This window comes from Moschus berezovskii, chromosome 18 (genome assembly GCF_049115385.1).
Source record: "Moschus berezovskii isolate FMDL1 chromosome 18, NW_MosBer_1.0, whole genome shotgun sequence".
In the NCBI taxonomy this organism is placed as follows: Eukaryota; Metazoa; Chordata; class Mammalia; order Artiodactyla; family Moschidae; genus Moschus; species Moschus berezovskii.
In genome coordinates this window covers 3524442-3536813 of record NC_142477.1, presented here as the reverse complement: position 1 = coordinate 3536813, position 12372 = coordinate 3524442, and the positions used below count along the sequence as shown (strand labels likewise).

The following is a 12372-nucleotide window of genomic DNA, read 5'->3' as shown; positions in this document are numbered from 1 at the left end:
GAAAAGACTCTGATGCTGGGAGGGATTAGGGACGGGAGGAGACGAGGATGACAGAGAATGAGATGGCTGGATGGCATCATCAACTCGATGGACATGTGTTTGAGTGAACTCTGGTAGTTGGTTATGGACAGGGAGGCCTAGCCTGCTGTGATTCATGGGGTCGCAAAAAGTCATACACGACTGAGCGACTGAACTGAACTGAACTGAACTGAAGTAATCCTTCAAGGTTACAATAAGAAGAATTATATTTCAAAATCATGTTCAAATTCTCCTTGCTTCCAGAAAATTTCTGAAATTACAGAAACAAAAATTGACAAAATTATTAGCCTCAACAGCCTAAATTATACTAGGATAAAAAGTAAACGCAGCTATTTGTGTTTGCTCACATATATAATTAGTGAGGAGGCTATATAGAGTGATTTTTAAAGATGAGAAGTTAATACTCATTTTTTGCCCACTTTACTCAGTCATCTAATATTTATGCTGTGCTTAAAGAAGCCAAGAATAAGAAGAGGTGGCAGGAATACACAGAAGAACTGTACAAAAAAGATCTTCACGACCAAGATAGTCACGATAATGTGATCACTGACCTAGAGCCAGACATCTTGGAATGTGAAGTCAAGTGGGCCTTAGAAAGCATCACTACGAACAAAGCTAGTGGAGGTGATGGAATTCCAGTTGAGCTATTTCAAGTCTTGAAAGATGATGCTGTGAAAGTGCTGCACTCAATATGCCAGCAGATTTGGAAAACTCAGCAGTGGCCACAGGACTGGAAGAGGTCAGTCTTCATTCCAATCCCAAAGAAAGGCAATGCCAAAGAATGCTCAAACTACCGCACAATTGCACTCATCTCACACGCTAGTAAAGTCATGCTCAAAATTCTCCAAGCCAGGCTTCAGCAGTATGTAAACCGTGAACTCCCAGATGTTCAAGCAGGTTTTAGAAAAGGCAGAGGCACCAGAGATCAAATTGCCAACATCCGCTGGATCATGGAGAAAGCAAGAGAGTTCCAGAAAAACATCTATTTCTGCTTCATTGACTATGCCAAAGCCTTTGACTGTGTCGATCACAATAAACTGTGGAACATTCTGAAAGAGATGGGAATCCCAGACCACCTGACCTGCCTCTTGAGAAACCTGTATGCAGGTCAGGAAGCAACAGTTAGAACCGGTCATGGAACAACAGACTGGTTCCAAATAGGAAAAGGTGTACGTCAAGGTTGTATATTGTCACCTTGCTTATTTAACTTATATGCAGAGTACATCATGAGGAACGCTGGGCTGGAAGAAGCACAAGCTGGAATCAAGATTGCTGGGAGAAATATCAATAACCTCAGATATGCAGATGACACTACCCTTATGGCAGAAAGTGAAGAGGAACTCAAAAGCCTCTTGAGGAAAGTGAAAGAGGAGAGTGAAAAGGTTGGCTTGAAGCTCAACATTCAGAAAACAAAGATCACGGCATCTGGTCCCATCACTTCATGGGAAATAGATGGAAAAACAGTGGAAACAGTGTCAGACTTTGTTTTTTTGGGCTCCAAAATCACTGCAGATGCTGATTGCAGCCATGAAATTAAAAGACGCTTGCTCCTTGGAAGGAAAGTTATGACCAACCTTGATAGTATATTAAAAAGCAGAGACATTACTTTGCCGACCAAGGTCCGTCTAGTCAAGGCAATGGTTTTTCCCGTGGTCATGTATGGATGTGAGAGTTGGACTGTGAAGAAAGCTGATCGCCGAAGAATCGATGCTTTTGAACTGTGGTGTTGGAGAAGACTCTTGAGAGTCCCTTATACTGCAAGGAGATCCAACCAGTCCATTCTAAAGGAGATCAGTCCTGGATGTTCATTGGAGGGACTGATGCTAAAGCTGAAACTGCAATACTTTGGCCACCTCATGCGACGAGTTGACTCATTGGAAAAGACTCTGATGCTGGGAAAGGTTGGGGGTGGGAGGAGAAGGGGACGACGGAGAATGAGATGGCTGGATGGCATCACCGACTCTGTGGACATGAGTTTGAGTGTACTCCGGGAGTTGGTGATGGACAGGGAGGCCTGGCGTGCTGTGATTCATGGGGTCGCGGAGAGTCGGACACGACTGAGCGACTGAACTGAACTGAACTGACTTTAATCTCCTTGATTTAGTATCTTGACAGGATTTAAGGACTTGACTTAAACTTGTCCCTGTCTAAAACATGCTCTCAGCTGATGTTTATTAACATTTGCTTTCATTTCACTAGTATCATTTTTGTTTTTAATTTTTATATAGCTGAAGTACATTTCATTGCATCACTGATCACAGTCAAGAGTACAACACACTACTATCTATTAAATACTGGACAGAAGGAGTACATTGTTCTAGAGTTATAATTGCAAGATATACTCAAGTTATCACACTTTTAATAACAGATATATTTTTCCTCTTATCATCATTTCATTTATTGCTTCATTATTCATTTATCCTCTGTATTAGCTATAGTACTGTACTTGAAAATTTAAAAAGTAAGAAATATGAGATGTTATCTGCACATATCTGTCCAGTGGAAGAACTAGCTATTAATCAAACAAATAAAATAAAACTATCAACCATGAGATAAAGCTACTAAATTTTGAAATATGTTTCTCAGAATTTATATTTGGAAGATTTGGTCTGGGACTCTTGACTTGATAGCTTGTTTGTTTGTTGAAATAATAAAATAACCTTATAATTATATCTAATTTTTTGCTGTATCAACATAGCATCTTAGGATGTTAGAATTCTCCTAAGAAGAAAACAGCACAGAGTATGGACTTCTTAGATGGAAGCTATTCCTTGGTGACTGAGTTTATTCTGTTAGGGTTTCCAGCTTGCCCTGAACTGCAGATTGTCCTGTTCTCCTGTTTCTGACTTTGTACTCTATGATTTTAATGGGGAACATTGGATTGATGATGCTAATCAAGGTTGATCCGCACCTTCAAACACCCATGTATTTTTTCCTTAGTAACCTATCCTTTGTAGACCTTTGCTATTCAGTCATCGTTCCCAAAATGCTTGTCAACTTCCTCTCTCAAAACAAGTCAATTTCCTATCACGGCTGAGCCTTGCAGTTTTATTTCTTCTATACTTTCACAGATCTTGGCTGCCATGGCATATGACCACTATGTTGCCATCTGTAACCCTTTACTGTACATGGGTGTAATGTCTCGGGGCATCTGTATATGGTTGATCGTCTTGTCATACTTTGGAGGAAATATGAGTTCCCTGGTGCACACATCCTTTGTGTTTATTCTGAAATACTGTGATAAAAATGTCATTAATCATTTTTTCTGTGACCTCCCTCCCCTGCTTAAGTTATCGTGCAAAGACACGTCACTTAATGAGTGGCTTCTCTCCACATATGGCAGCTCAGTGGAAATGATCAGGTTCATCATCATCATCATCATCTCCTACTTTTACATTCTCCTCTCAGTCTTAAAGATCCATTCTTCCAGTGGGAGGAAGAAGACCTTCTCTACATCTGCTTCTCTCCTGACATCCGTGGCCATCTACCAGAAAAATCTGCTCTTCATTTACTCACGACCCAGCTACCTGTATTCTCCCAACACTGATAAAATCATCTGAGTGTTCTACACCATCATCATCCCAGTGCTGAGTCCCTTGATTTATAGTTTGAGAAACAAAGATGTAAAAGACGCTGCTAAAAAACTCTTAAAACCAAAGATAAATTCCTCCTGAGATATAAGGTTACAGGATTCATCTAAATCCCTGATTACAACGTCCAGCTGTGTGTATGCTCAGTCGTGTCCAACTCTTTGCGACCCCATGGATTATAGCCCACCAGGTGCTTTTGTCCTTGGAATTATCCAGACAAGAATACTGGAGTGGGTTGCCATTTCCTCCTCCAGTGAATCTTCCCCACCGAGAGATGGAACCTGTATCTCTTGCTCATCCTGCATTGACAGACGAATTCTTTACCCCTGCAATGCCTGGGACAAACTGTAGCTAAGAACCTGCAACAACCTTGCCAGCGCATACACATTTTTCACACAAGCATTTTATCAAACACTTGTTTTCACAGAGCCAAACACATTTCATAGCCCCCAGATAAAAGAAACATTTAAAAGTTTCAAAATTGCTGCAAACTAATAGTTGGAAAACTTTCCAACTATTCAGTTCAGTTTAGTCACTCAGTTGTGCCTGACTCTTTGCAACCCCATGGACTACAGCATGCCAGGCTTCCCTGTCCATCACCAACTCCTGGAGCTTGTTCAAACTCATGTCCATCGAGTTGATGGTGCCATTCAACCATCTCATCCTCTGTCGTCTCTTTCTCCTGCCTTCAATCTTTCCCAGCTATGGGGTCTCTTCCAATGAGTCAGTTCTTCGTATCAGGTGACCAAAGTATTGGAGCTTCAGCTTCAGCATCAGTCTTTCCAATGAATATTCTTTTATTATTTACTGGTTTGATCTTCTTACACGCCAAGGGATTCTCAAGAGTCTTCTCCAACATGACAGTTCAAAAGCATCAATTCTTTGGCACTCAGCTTTATTTATGGTTTATATTTCATATCCACACATGACTACTGGAAAAACTATAGCTTTGACTCGATAGACCTTTGTTGCTAAAGTAATGTCTCTGCTTTTTAATATGCTGTCTAGGTTTGTCATACCTTTTCTTCCATGGAGGAAGCGTCTTTTAATTTCATGGCTGCAGTCACCTTCTGCAGTCATTTTGGAGCCCAAGAAAATAAAGTCTGTCACTTCCAATCATTAGGAGCTGGGAGTTAATTCTAGAACAGATTGTATTAAGTTGTCTTAAAAGATATAGTAAGAACTTCAGAGATTGTGTCTGTGTGTGTTCTCATGTGTAGAATATCTCATTAACAAGATTGCATTTATGAAATTACTGGATTAGGGAGGAAGCCAGATTCCTTTGGTTTCTGTGCTATCTCTTATACCCAACTAGCCAACTGCAGTTTGATCAAGTTATTTTTTCGTCTCAATTGTCTGAGAGGAGAGTATAATGAGGAGAGTATAATACCTACATCAATGACTGCTACATGTTTGACTAAATACTGAGAATCATGCCTGAATCATTTTAAACACTTGATAGATCTTAAATACATCTATTTCTTTAATAAATTAAAATACATAAAGTACAACCAGATAGTATGAGACAGGGGAGCTAGGAAAGCAATAATACCAAATCAAATACCTTTTCTTAAGTGCTGTCCAATAGCAAGTCAAGAACCTTCTATACCCAAGCTAATCCAAATTAATTTGAAAACATTTTCCAAGTGACATCTTGTAGACTAAAGGTTAATTGCAACCAAAGTATTTGTTTTCCTCCCTATCTTTTATTTTTATGTGTGAAAGTACTACTGAAAGTATGGAGCATCCTTCTCTGGTATCAGAAACACAATGAGCTACTAAGCGTATAACCTGTGTCTTCAATGGCCAGTCAACTGACGTGACTTTGGGAAGCACTACAGAGAACATGCACTTGAAGTCTGGACATAAAAGGACATGTATAATTGCAAAATATATTTCTATAACTTATGTTTTTTCTGTTTATTATCATTTTCATCATTATTATTTATTATATCATTATTTAATTGCCATTTATATATCTGTTGGTGAGGTATCTGTTCAAATCCTGTCCCTATTTTTAATTAGGTTGTGTTTTTATTATTTATAAACATTTTTGTATAGTTTAGCTACAAATTCTTTGTTGCAAAAATGTTTTGCAAATATTTTCTTCACTTCATCTATAAATCTAACATTGATCTATATTACATAATAATACATAGCATTACATAAAAATATAAAACATTAAAAATGATTTCATAAAATTATAACGGGAATAATTAATAATCAACAACACATTTTCTCCTCCGCTTATATTCTATTCACACTGCTAAAGCTCTCATTTGTTCTATAACCACTGTCTCAGAATGGCACAGGTTAAATAACTGGGCTGTATTCTGTTATTCTTCATACTGACCATGGTCAGATAGTATTGTACCATACAGCATCCTATGGAGAGAGGAGCCTGGTGGGCTACAGTCCAGGGGGGGTCTCAAAACAACAACAACAACCAAGTATAAACATTAGTTTGAAGGTTGCTTTATTTCAAAAGTAGTTGAGGTTCCATCTTACAAGTAACAACCTATGAAAAACTGAACTTCATATAAACAATATGCCATATTTTTTAGGTCTAAAAAATATACATATCACTCATATTCCAATTTTCACATATTATCCAAGACACACACACATGGAAACATGTGACACACATATATATTTTTTTTTAATTGGAGGCACATTATTGTATTGGTTTTGCCATACATTGACATGAATCTGCCCCATGACACACATTATAAATGCATGCAAACATAATGGAGATAAGTCTATATATTTCAGAAACAATTGAAAGTGAAAGTCACTCAGTCATGTCTGACTCTTTGTGATCCCATGAACTATACAGTCCATGGAATTCTCCAGGCTAGAATACTGGAGTGGATAGCTAGTTCCTTCTCCAAGAGATCATTCCCAACCCAGGGATCAAACCCAGGTCTCCCTCATTGCAGGCAGATTCTTTACCATCTGAGCTACGAGGGAAGGCCACAGCATTTATTATCACTCATCTCACTTCCATTTTATAAAGAAAAAGTCTTTTTTATATTTCACAGGAGTGGGTAGCTGTTCTTTTCTCCATGGGGTCTTCCCAACTCAGGGACTGAACTCAGATCTCCCACATTACAGGTAGATTCTTTACCATATGAGCCACCAGGGAAGTGCAAGAATATTGGAGTGGGTAGCCTACCCATTCTTCACGGATCTTCCTGGTATAGGAATCGAACCAGGGTCTCCTGTATTGCAGGCTGATTCTTTACCAGCTGAGCTAAGGGTAGCTCAAGAGATAAAAATATATGTGTTAAATAAGTTCATAGAAATGTTTCCCTTCCATGAGTAAAGAGATTCTTTCTTTGGCACCAGACAATTCCCACAGAAAGGTAATTAATATTATGACAAAACACATCTAGAGAACTGTTCATTAATACTTGTTTAATGTCTCACCAAATACTGAACATAACATAAACCAAAACCAGAAACATAATTATTTTATTATGATCAATCCATGATATGCTCATTATTTCTGGAACTGATACAGATACTCTTAAAACAATCATGGTTTTGAGAAATATTAAAATTGTTATCTTGGTTTGTATCTGCCGGTGCCAGCCGGCAAAGAGAACAGGTCCGGACCGCAATGACATAGAAGCCTGAGAAAATAATTAAGGAGTAAAGAATGGGGTCGAGAGGACTGAATGCTCGTGAGGCAAATCAGCGCCTTTTTGAAAAGCGCCAGGGTTTTTATACAAAGTGAGACAGGGAACAGGGTACATAAAAATACCAAGTCATTTACCAGGTTAGTTATTGCATCTATAGAAGATTACAAAGGCTTGTTTGCTTTCTAAGACAAGCTTGGCATTTAGACTAATGCTCACGAGATAAGAAAAACTAGTCAGCAGCCATAAAGATTAGGGGGTACGTTCTTCATCTATTTTAAGAGATAAGGAAAACAAACCTACATAAATCTGGGGGAATAAACAAGAAACCTAGCAAAGGATTATTTGCTCTGTTTTTCTCAAGGAATAACAAATAAGGCCTGGTAAACGTTTTATGACTCTCTTAAGGGGTGGTGGGACAGGGAACAGCACTTACAAGGCATTCCCAGGGCCAATATTTGGGGCCTTGTTCAGTCTGGCTCCCCGCATGTATCCACATGAATATTCATAGAAAACGCTTAGTCCTGATGCTTACAGCCAGGCATCTCTAACATTAGAGTCTCATCCATATTACTTTGAAGAGGAGAAGACAGGTAAATTAATCAAATGTATTCTCTGAAGTAAAGAAAGGAAGGTTCAGAGACAAGATTGTAGAAAATAACATGCCTCACAAATTACATTTAGATGTTCAGTTTCTCAACGTTCTACACCAGGTATTTGTTTTTATTGAGCAATAACAGTTATGCCTTTTTCAAGAGTGGGTGCATGAATGTATAATTTTCTGAATATGAAGACAATTGCAGGTAGAATTGTGTTCTATCTTACGATATATTGCAGATGTGCAGAAGTGTTACACATCCCTTTGTCCTTTTCTTGATCATTTTCTGAAAGCTTAGACAAGAACAAAGAAAAATGGATGGAGTTGCTCCTCCATGACTGGATTCATTTTCTTGGGAATTACTGATAACACCAAGGACAAAGTGATCATATTTACCATGGTTCTAATTGTTTATCTCAGTGGCCACTTGGCAAATCTTGGGATGACATTCCTGATTAAGATGGATCCTCAGCTGCACACACCCGTGTACTTTTGCCTCGGTCACCTCTCCTTCTGTGTCCTCTACTATTCCACTGCAATTTACCCCAAGATGATCGTGGGCCTATTTTCCAAGAACAAAGTAATTCCCTCCTATGGCTGTGATCTGCAATTCTTAGTATTCTGTACCTTAGCAGATTCTGAGTGTCTCCTGCTGGCCGTGATGGCCTATGACCGGTACAAGGCCATCAGCAGCCCCTCGCTGTATGCTGTCAGCATGTCCAGCGGGGTGTGCTCCAAGGCTGGGGTTTAGCTGGTGGGAATGGCAGATGCTCTGATACACACGACATTATCATTCCGCTTATGTTTCTGTGGGTCAATTGTGATTAACCATTTTTTGTGTGATGTTCCTCCTCTCCTATTTCTATCTTGTTCAGATATCAATGAATTAGTGATATTCACCGTTTTTGGCTTCACTGAACTGAGTACCATTTCGGGAGTCCTTGTCTCTTATTGTTATATCATCCTTTCATTCTTGAAGATCCACTCTGCTGAGGGGAAATTCAAAGCTTTTTCCACCTGCACCGTTCACCTAACTGCTGTGGCAATCTTCCAGGGAACTCTGGAATGTATTTCAGCTCTTCATGTATTTCAGGCCAAGTTCTTCCTACTCTCTAGATCAAGACAAAATGTCCTTTTGTCCTTTTTGCATTTTTAAATATCTATATCACATGCATGTGCACACACCCACACACATATATAGTACTTGTTTAATTTAAAAAGTATATGACATAACACATGAGAAACATAAATTTCTCAGATTCCTAAATAAAGAAGTATTTAGATTAAACCTCAATCCTAAAATATATTACAGTTCCCCTCATAAGTCTGCTTAGTGTGTGTCCAGAATTTAAATGTGCCACTGTTTTTAAAAAACTTTGGACTTTACTAATTAAGTTAATTTTTGTTTCACTTTTTCATTCAAATGTTATTTCAATTTCCCTAAGACTTATTGTGCATTTACTGAGCATTTTCAACACTTATTTCCTTTATATGTTATAGTACATCTTGTAGATTCTGTACTAAAAGTTGTTAGTGTTAATATTAAACATTAAGGAAACAAAGTCAAGTAATTCATAATAAGACTTAAAATCATCATGAAATAAAAATTGAGGGCTGTAAATCCAAAAGCAAAATGTCTAGAACTATTGCAAAAGATATATATATATACACACACACATATATATGTATGTGTATACACATGTGCGCTGTGTTGTGCCTGATTCTTTGCTACCCCATGGACTGTAGCCCACCAGGCTCCTCTGCCCATGGGGATTCTCCAGTCAAGAATACTGGAGTGGATTGCCATGCCCTCCTCTAGGGAATCTTCCCAACCTAGGATCAAACCCAGGTTTCCCACATTGCAGGCAGATTCTGTACCATCTGAGCCTCCAGGGAAGCACAAGAATACTCAGGTGGGGGGGGGAGGGGTAGCCTATCGCCACTCCAGGGGAACTTCCTGACGCAGGAATCAAACCAGGGTCTCCCGCGTTGCAGGCAGATTCTTTACCAGCTGAGATACCAGGGAAGCCCATATGCATATAGTTGTGCATATATATATACACAAATATATATGGTATATACTAAACCCTCAGTTAATTTTGTGTAACTGTGATATAATTAGCACTAACAAACACTTAAAATGTTGTTTGCTAGTTTTGATTTATTACATATTTGCTTATTTTACAATTTTATGTCACCAGACAATAATCAGTGTTTGGATAACAGAGATGGGATTCTCAATCCTTTAGTAAAGAATGCTCATAAATCATATATATATATGTATGTTAATATTTGCGTGCATGTTTGTATGTTGTTACTTCTGTTTCACTTATGTCTGATTCTTTGCAACACAGTGGACTGTAGACATCCAGGCTCTTCTGTCCATGGGATTCTCCAAGCAAGAATACTGAAGTGGGTTGCCATGCCCTCCTCTATGGCATCTTCTCAATCCAGTAATCAAACTCCATGTCTCATGTTTCCTGCATTGGCAGGTGGGTTCTTTACCACTAGTGCCACCTAGGAAGCCTATGTTAATACATGTACGTTCATGCATACACATATATATTTAAAGCATAATTGAATATACATATTGTTTACACATGTATACAACAGTATTTGCAAGGGGGAATGTATGTGAATTAGTTGTGGACAATAATAATGGATCCATAAAGACATGCATAATAATTACATTAGAAATAAACAGCTATAAGTTATTGACATTTACCTTTGTTCTTGTTTCCTGAAGGTTAAGCACTGAATCAGTTTGTTGAGAAAGTGAAGATATGGCCATATATTTGAAGGACCATAAGCTACGGAAAGACTGTTGATTATCCTTTAAAATTTTAAAAGCTAAAAGCCAATGATTGTCTTAAATTTTCTAGTTGCCATTCTAAAATATCCTTATGGGAATGTATTTCAGAATGGAAGTAAAGTCGAAGAACTTACTCTGTTATTCAAAATGTTGTTTGTGAGACTTTATGGCATATTGGGCTTCCCAGATGTCTCAGTTGTAAAGAATCTGCCTGCCGATGTAGGAGATGCAGGAGACATGGGTTTGATCCTTGGGTCAGGAATTCCACCCCGGAGGAAGAAATCATAACCCTCTCCAATATTTTTTCTTGGAGAATCCCATGAAAAGAGGAGTCTGGCAGGCTATAGTCTATAGCGTTGCAAAGAGTCAAACATGACTGAGCTCACAAACATGTATGGCATATTAGGAAAAATTCTCATGGTGGAAAAATACTGCAAAGAATTCTTATTTTAGATAAAAGACTTATAGGTTTCTAATCCTAGCATATTTTATCATTTTATCAAACTCTTTTGGAACTGTTGCCTATAAAAAGCAGCTTGATCAAAGCACTGTCTGAAAATTAAAGTCTAAAAAAAATAGGGCATCAATGGATTGTGATGTAACATTATGTAATTAATCCATCTTCATTCATATGACAGATATTTGTTACATTATCTAAAGACTGATATGACTTGCACATTGGTCCATTTTATTGGATCTAATGTAAGTGATATGAAAACGAAAGAAAATTTGAGCCCATCAATTGATAGCCAAAAATAGAATTGCAGCAAACAACATCTACATAATATCTGGCTTTCATGTCTGGAATTACAGAGGTTAAAGAAGAAATTATGGGAATATTTTTTTAAGGAATTCATAACTCAAGTAGAAGTTTGGACATGGTGTGTAAAGACTCTCCTATAATGAAATTTTACAGAAAAAGGGAGCAACATATTAAAAGGCTCTGATGTATTCTAGCCAGTCTACTTCAGTCTTCATCACTATCTTTCCTTTTCTCCTTCTGATGTATCACCGATCTTGATGGAAAATATGTTTGTTCAAGTGCAGTATTATCAGTGACAGTGGATAATGTGACAATATTATAGTCAAGTTTCCATTCTATAGTCCCTTTCTTCATCCTTGAATTTAAATTCTTAACGGTAAATGTGGCATGATGATAGACTAGGTTACCTATACAACACAGAGAAGAGGGAGATGCATAGTGGTCATAGGCTGTAGAACCACATTTGATAGGAAGAGAGCAGTAGTAATATTCAATAAACCAATACATAAGAGGGTTTCTGTTTAAGCTGGAGGGAGTGATGTTTAACCTCACTGGAAATCTCTCTCCCTAGTTAGAAACATGCTCTGGACCAGGTAGCGATGCCACTCTATTTTTTTTTTTTTATTTCTAAAAAAGAATTTTATTAAAAAAGCACAAATGCAAAGAAATGAACAGAGGAAAATTTATGCGTCAAACCTGGACTGGTCACTTATGATAATATACATGCTACAATTCACGATGCCACTCTAAATGGAACTCATCACTCTTCCTTTCTATCCCTCGGATCCCCCTGTGTAAAATGGGGACTTCAGCCAGATTACCTGTAAGGTCCTTTCCAGATGATACAATCTGCCTCTATAAAACATGACTCTATTTCTATGTAAAGCCATCCCTATTATTGAAACAGACTTGAAAAATGGAAGAAAAAT

The 12372-nt window shown here is 38.0% G+C and overlaps 2 pseudogenes; both read left to right on the top strand.

Moving 5' to 3' along the window:
- Positions 1–2783: 2783 nt before the first annotated feature.
- LOC148774943 (olfactory receptor 5I1-like) lies at positions 2784–3713 on the top strand (annotated as a pseudogene).
- A 4219-nt stretch (positions 3714–7932) lies between these two features.
- On the top strand, positions 7933–10619 carry LOC148774942 (olfactory receptor 5W2-like; annotated as a pseudogene).
- Positions 10620–12372: the final 1753 nt, after the last annotated feature.